The sequence below is a fragment of the Erpetoichthys calabaricus genome, chromosome 12, assembly GCF_900747795.2.
Source record: "Erpetoichthys calabaricus chromosome 12, fErpCal1.3, whole genome shotgun sequence".
Lineage (NCBI taxonomy): Eukaryota > Metazoa > Chordata > Cladistia > Polypteriformes > Polypteridae > Erpetoichthys > Erpetoichthys calabaricus.
Window position 1 is genome coordinate 153,365,545 of NC_041405.2, and position 6,288 is coordinate 153,371,832.

The 6,288-nt window shown below is 42.3% G+C and overlaps 1 long non-coding RNA gene across 1 annotated transcript; it reads right to left on the bottom strand.

Moving 5' to 3' along the window:
* Positions 1 to 5,426: 5,426 nt before the first annotated feature.
* LOC127529883 (uncharacterized) lies at positions 5,427 to 5,942 on the bottom strand. The gene is made up of 2 exons (XR_007936489.1): positions 5,756 to 5,942; positions 5,427 to 5,493 (listed from the first exon to the last, which is right to left on the bottom strand). It is a non-coding gene; the product is annotated as an uncharacterized LOC127529883 (long non-coding RNA).
* Positions 5,943 to 6,288: the final 346 nt, after the last annotated feature.

A 6,288-nucleotide genomic window follows, 5' to 3' on the forward strand; every position in this document is an offset into this window, starting at 1 on the left:
ATGGTATAAAACTGGCAGATGTGGTGGCCAGAATTTTACTGTAAAAAAATAAGGTGACAATATCCTTTAGGTCTACATTATAATTTTATAGTAAACTAGCTTGCTTCACTTTCCAATCCCTCAATCCCCCCCCCCCGCCGGCGTGAGAATGGGGCTGAAGACACGGTTACTCCTTCGAAGCCCCTCTTAAACGGTGTTACAATGGGAAACAAACCCCAGTTTTTGTTTTTTTTTACCTCCTCTTTGCTCGATCAGCTGCTGCCAGGCTGTGTGACCTGCATGTCACGTGTGCTGTCGAACATTTAAAAGCCTGTACAGCAGCTGTCCTTTTGTCTCACGGCCCCCGTCTCTCTTCTTCCCCCGGACATTTTCAAACACTATTCGATTTTCTTTTCGCTGTTCCATTATTTCACCGAGTAATATTTTCCGTTTGTTTTGCACTAATGAAATCTTTACTATCATTTTTTTTGAGACTTAGGAATTTCCCCTTGGGATTAATAAAGTATCTATCTATCTATCTATCTATCTATCTATCTATCAGATCTATCTATCTATCTATCTATATATCTATCTATCTATCTATCTATCTATCTATCTATCCCTGTTCTGCATGTGTATCGCGCCGACATTTTTTGAATTCTTTACGACGTTCTACTTTGTCTTTTTCCGGACCCAGGTGTGGTTAAAACGCTCAGAATTTGCCACATAGATTAGTTCGATTCTTTTTTTGCTTTCTATTCTCCTCCAACGCTTTTTGGTCACTTTTTGACACGCCTGCTCTTTCTTCTTTGCTTAGTTGTTGACATGTCATTTAGTACATATAAAAATTTTTAACAGCTGAGAGCACAGGAAGTGTGTCTGCCAAAAATCAGTCCAAAAACTGAAACCATTAGATGACCGTGGCCCTCGTTTGAAAATGGTAATAAGTAAGTCACCGTATCACGGGACTTGCTTTCAAAGGTTGTAAGTATGACGTGACTTGACCATCTCGCGGGACGTGGAAGTGTCTCTCTGTCTCTCTTCAAAAGATCGCAGGAAAAATAGTCTCGTCTCGTCCCAAGATTTTTTTTTTATAATAGAGAGATGACTGTTTTTTTCTTTACAGTCCATTACAATAGAAGTGAACGTTTAACCCTAACTTGAAACCCATGCACTGTAATAAATACGCCAGTCGATAAAACATCAAAAGATGCTGTCAGAAGCACAGACCGTACACAGTTTGTGTCAGTAAAATACCAACTATTCAATAGCAAACACGTTAGGCCATTTCATTTTATACATTGAAAACAATTCAATATTTAATGAAGTGATGGCACGTTGTCTGGTGAAAAAGAAAAGTTTGCTTTTGTGGTGTGTGGCGTGTTACGGTTTTGCCAGTCTATCGAAAACAACCCACTATAAATCAGATTATTCCATAATCTCAAAAAATTGAAAGATAAGTTTGCTGATACCGTTTCTTTTCTTTCCCCCCACTGTGCAAAGGAATGTGGTTCACCAGGAACAAAATGGTAAAAAAGGGGGCCATTTCCTTATCCAAATATCATAACTGTATTTAAATTTAGAGAAAAAAAAACAGAAAATGTTTTAAATTCTGAAAAAATTTCATCCTCCTCTATACGGCAACCACGCAAACTATATTTTACTTTGGGTGCATGTTTATTAAAAGTAATAGATAGATAGATAGAGATAGATAGATAGATAGATAGATAGATAGATAGATAGATAGATAGATAGATAGATAGATAGATAGATAGATAGACTAGATAGATAGATAGATAGATAGATAGATAGATAGATAGACTAGATAGATAGATAGATAGATAGATAGATAGAAAATAAATTTGTATAAATGTTAATGTCAAGGACTTTGTTAAATGGTGCGACTCAAACCACCTACACCTGAAACACCAGCAAAACCAAGGAGCTTGGTGGTGGATTTTAGGAGGACCAGGCCCCTCATGGACCCCCGTGATCATCAGAGGTGACTGTGTGCAGAGGGTGCAGACTATAAATACCTGGGAGTGCAGCTGGATGTAAATTGGACTGGACTGCCAATACTGATGCTCTGTGCAAGAGAGGACAGAGCCGACTATACTTCCTTAGAAAGACTGGCGTCCTTCAACATCTGCAATAAGATGCTACAGATGTTCTATCAGATGGTTGTGGTGAGCATCCTCTTCTACGCGGTGGAGTGCTGGGGAGGCAGCATAAAGAAGAGGGACGCCTCACGCCTGGACAAACTGGTGAGGAAGGCAGGCTCTGTTGTTGGCATGGAGCTGGACAGTTTGACATCCGTGGCACAGCGACGGGCGCTGAGCCAGACTCCTGTCAATCATGGAGAATCCACTGCATCCCACTGAACAGGATCATCTCCAGACAGAAGAGCAGCTTCAGCGACAGACTGCTGTCACCATCCTGCTCCACTGACAGACTGAGGAGATCGTTCCTCCACCACACTATGTGACTCTTCAGTTCCACCCGGGGGGGGTAAAACGTTAACATTATATAAAGTTATTGTCTGTTATACCTACATTGTTATCACTCCTTTAATTTAATATTGTTTATCATCAGTATGCTCGCTGCTGCTGGAGTATGGGAATTTCCCCCTTGGGATTAATAAAGTATCTATCTATCCTATCTATCTATCTATCTATCTATCTATTCTATCTATCTATCTATCTATCTATCTATCTATTCTATCTATCCTATCTATCTATCTAACTATCTATCTATCTATCTATCCTATCTATCAACCAATTGTATAAAAATGGCGATTGGGCTAATCCAAGAAATGCTGCTGATGGCCCGTGCCCAAGAGGTAATTAAAGGCCTGGATGTTGGTTTTTTATCAGGGCACTTGCAAGCTCAGACACTCAGACCCCTTGCTCAGTCTCTCGAGAGCGCCGATCAGAGCCTCCATTGGCAAAGTCAAGATCAGTGAATCTCTCTTCACCAACAGACGCCCCACAACCCTGCCCAATACCCAGTCCATACAAGTACTGTTCCAGTGTAGGAGCAAAAACACACCAGTGATGAACACCAGAATCATCTTTTTCTGCCTCCACTCTGCACAGCACTCACGGTACCAGTGTACAGGCTGGCCATGATATCCACCAACCTTGAGGGGATCCCGCAAAGTCTCAGGATGTCCCACAGGGTGGCTCGATCAACTGAGTTGAACACTTTACAAAAATCAACAAAGGCTACAAAGAAACTCTGCCGATATTCGTGTTTGTGCTCTATGAGAACCCACAGTGCCAGGATGTGGTCGACGGTCAACTTCTTAGGCGTAAAACCAGACTGCTCCAGTCACTGGTATGTGAGCTGCAGGATAAAAACTTGAAATGAAAGATTCTATAGGAGGTTCTACCCGTATGCCATCAGAGTGTTAAATAAACACCATTATTAGTTTTGCTACTGATGTATTTGATTTTTCTACTATTGCTGTGCTGTGTTTTTCTGATACGGTGTTAGCTTCTATTCTTTAGACCACAGCCTGTGATGTGCTAAAAAATAATTTCACTTACAGCATACTCCTGCATGATTTTGCATAAAACAAATAAAAATATTTAAACCTTAGACATTAAGGTGCGAGAGACTTGGAAGCTCATGCTCATTCTACAGCGCACAAAAACGTCTATTCAGGAATTGAGCTTGTCAATAAATGTGACAGACTGGGAGTACCAGGAACAGTAAAGGGGAATTAAAATATACAGATGGTGAAATAGCAAATGCTATAAAACTTACATTTTTCAGAAGTGTATACATGTGAAGAAGTCCATAACTTCCAACAGTAACAGGGATTACTAAGGACGTTGCATGATTTGGAAACTGTAGAGAGAGAAGTGCTGCTATGATTAAAAAGGCAGAAATCAAACAAATCACCAGGACTAGAAAGCATTTACTAAAGAGTGCTTGAGGACGCTTATTGAGTGTAGATAATAATAAACCCATGGCACATATTTCTCAAAAATCATTCCACACTGGGGAAATTCCTAAACACTGGAGATTAGGAAATATTAACCAACTAGCGACTTGGCGCGCGCGCTACGCTGCGCGTTGGATGACCACAGTTGAAGGACTCCCTGTTTAAATGCGCCTGGCAGTCGTGAACTGGGTCCTTCATCGCACAGCATTTGATTTTTGCATGGGAAACAAAATTTCAAAACAAAACCCATGATTCACGAAGTGTGGGACGCAGACTAATCAGAATCGTATACATTGTGTAAATGGTTGTAAGGAAGAGGAGTGGAGACGCATCGTTGCGGTAATGTCTGTGAGTGGTGAGTGTCAGTTTGTTTCGAGCGAGAACGGTGAGAGCATTCACTCGGAGTTTCTTGGGAGACCGTACGTTTCTGTATATTACGGTTGTTTTGCAATCGTAAGGACCTCTCGTCAGGTGTCTCATTGGCACGCTTTTGCCTCTTTCTTTCGCGATCACGGCGTAATCTGTCTTCTCTCTCTGTAGGGTTTCAGTTGCCTTTCGTTGTGCAACAGAGACGCGTCGTTGAGCTAATCTGTGTGAATGCTGAGTGTCCGTTTCTTGCGAGCGACTGGCACGCCTTTGCCTGTTTGCTTCGTGATCACGCTGTAATGTGTCCTCTCTCGCAGGAGCAGGTTCAGTTGCCTTTCGTTTCGGCATTGTTCGATAAGGTCTCCTCCGTACAAGTGCACATGGGTAGCTGAAGACGGAAAGGCATAGTGGGCTGGAAGGGAGAAAATAGAAAATCGCGGCTTGAAACACCCATCTGACTCAGACACGGGGCTCGAAATACTCAAGTGCACATGTAGCAAAGTGTAAATCCATCCATCCATTTTCCAACCCGCTGAATCCGAACACAGGGTCACGGGGGTCTGCTGGAGCCAATCCCAGCCACCACAGGGCACAAGGCAGGAACCAATCCCGGGCAGGGTGCCAACCCACCGCAGGACACACACAAACACACCCACCACACACCAAGGCCAATTTAGAATCGCCAATCCACCTAACCTGCATGTCTTTGGAATGTGGGAGGAAACCGGAGCGCCCGGAGGAAACCCACGCAGACACGGGGAGAACATGCAAACTCCATGCAGGGAGGACCCGGGAATCGAACCCAGGTCCCCAGGTCTCCCAACTGCGAGGCAGCAGCGCTACCCACTGCGCCACCGTGCCACCCAAAGTGTAAATGTTATTTATAATTTTTTTTTTTTTTTTGTTATGAACTTCCCCAAAAGAGTTGATCCCTGTAAATAGTTAATAGTACATCAACAATATAATCTGTTGTAGTACGGGCGTTAATTAGCGTCACACCTCATAACCTGCATACACCACGTTTTTGGCTCTAACGCCAGAAGCGCGGTGGACGCTGTAAGGGTAGGTTGTGGTTTCTGTTTCTTTCGTGATTTTTTTATTTCATTTACTTTGTGTTAATAATTTATAATCAATTTCATTTATTATTTAATAGGCAGAGGGGAGAAGACGTTAATGTGACGCTCTGTCTATTTTCTTTACTTTTGTTTTGAAAAGGTATGCTATATATATATATATATTTTCTTTAATTTTCACTTGTTGAGAATATATAATTAGGATTTTTTTTGTATAAAGTCTATGTGTATTGCAAATAGTTCTCTTTGGAAAATTGGATTAATTTTTTTTTTGTAAATAGTTTTTATATGTAATGTGTTTGTATAAATAAAAACGCGAGAAGCGCGGTGGATGCTGTAGGGGCAGAGGGGAGAAGACGTTAATGTGACGCTCTGTCTATTTCTTTACTTTTCTTTTGAAAAGATTTTCAGGAACAGGAAAAATAAAAGCAAAGGGGAAAGAACGGAGGGGGGTAAGCAGGAATTCTGAGAGGGGAAGGACTGGGGCTTTTCTACGGGGCAGCTATACAGCCAAAAGGAACCCGGACCCGGACACGGACACGGACACCGCGCTGGGCTTTTATTATATAGATTGTATAAAAATGGCGATTGGGCTAATCTAAGTAACTATAGGACATATAGCAAAACAGGAAGCACCAGGACTCTAAAGACACTAGAGATATCTGGAGCGCCACACACACCATTTCCAGCGACCTCATGACCCCTCATTCTCTCCCAATCCGTCTACTGACTTCATAGAAGAAGTCACCAGAAATATGAATGTCACTGCCGAGGTAAGTAAACCTCTCGACGAGGTCGACACTCTCTCCGCAGACAGACACACTGCTGATGGCCGTGCCCAAGAGGTCATTAAAGGCCTGGCTCTTTGGTTTTTATCAGGACACTCGCAAGCCCAGACACTCAGACTCCTCACTCAGTCTC